Genomic DNA, 1,362 nt, shown 5'->3' with positions numbered 1-1,362 from the left:
TCAGGCAGAGAGAGATGGGGAAGCAGGCTCCCCACTGAGCAAAGAGCCCAATGAGGGGCTCAATCCCAGGACCCTGGGATCATGACCTGAGCCGAAGACAAAGGCGAAACCCACTGAGCCACCCAGGCACCCCTTGAATGAGATTTTATAAAGAGCTATGAAATGAATGAGCTAGCCGCTTCTGGATGAGCAATGTCACAAAAACCGCTGACAGGTGGGCATTTTCATCCATATTTTACAGATAAACTAATTGAAGCTTAAATAATTGCCCTTAAATAGTCCACTCAGAAAGTTAGCTAAAATGTATCTTAAAAAGTAGAACATAGCACCTTTTTCTTGCTCCCAGCCATCTTGGTGGCTGCTCTTGTTTGGGGTCTGTCCACACCTAAGGCAGGAAGATGGTGGTTGCAAAGAAGATGAAAAAGGTACTGGAGTCTCTTTACCCTGGGCTCCAACTCATTATGGAAAGTAGAAAGTATGTGCTTGGGTACAAGCAGACTCTGAAAATTAACAGACACAGCAAAGTGAAACTGATTGTCCTTGCCAACAACTGTCCCACCTTGAGGAAATCTGAAATAGAGTACTATGCCATTTTGGCCAAAACTGGTGTCCATCGGTATAATGGCAATACTACTGAATTGGGTTTAGAATGTGGGAAATACTGTGGAGTATGCACACCGGCTATTGTTGATCCAGGTGATCCTGATATTATTAGAAGCATGCCAGAACAGATTGGTGAAAAGCAAAACACGCAAAATTCATCTTTAATGAAACTGGCCAGAGCTTGTTTAAAATAAATAAATAAAACATAGCTAGAACGCTGAACTAACAAACTATAAAAAAGTAATTGAAAAAAAAGTCAAAGGGGGAAATAACTGGAGGTCACGAGAGGTCCCTTCTCTGATAACTTGTAGGCATTTTGAGTGGGAAGGCAGAAATAAGCATCAATGTGATGACTTCCCCCATAAAAGAAGGCAACCACTACTACCAACATTCTTCACTAAAACTTGCAAAATTAGTGCTCACTAATTTTCTGGAGTCCTGAGCTTTGCTGAAAACCACCCACCCTTTTTTTTTTTTTCCAAGAGAGAAGCAATTCCAGGAAGTAACTTTAGTGAGATGAAAAATAAGACACCTCTACCCTGGGACACATCTGACTTCAAAACCAGCTTGTAGGTAGAGAAAAATCAAATATTCAGGGGGCAAAAGGAAGTTAATCTTGGCTAAAATGGATGTCAGAGAAGATATCATTGCAATGAAAGCCAAAGCAAGAAAGGGATAACCTATGGAGAGCCTGGAAATACATGTGTAGGAGTGAAAATTACTCCCAAAGTCAAATCACAGCAAAGCAGTGGAGTGACA

General features: G+C 41.4%; 1 pseudogene across 1 annotated transcript; it reads left to right on the top strand.

The window, feature by feature from the left end:
• The first annotated feature begins 398 nt into the window (after window positions 1-398).
• On the top strand, window positions 399-797 carry LOC309843215 (large ribosomal subunit protein eL30 pseudogene; annotated as a pseudogene). The gene has a single exon. The product of its transcript is annotated as a large ribosomal subunit protein eL30 pseudogene (transcript).
• Window positions 798-1,362: the final 565 nt, after the last annotated feature.

The sequence above is a fragment of the Mustela nivalis genome (assembly GCF_964662115.1).
Source record: "Mustela nivalis genome assembly, chromosome: 10".
In the NCBI taxonomy this organism is placed as follows: domain Eukaryota; kingdom Metazoa; phylum Chordata; class Mammalia; order Carnivora; family Mustelidae; genus Mustela; species Mustela nivalis.
Note: the sequence above shows the minus strand (reverse complement) of the source record. Positions and strands in the feature narration are given on the sequence as shown.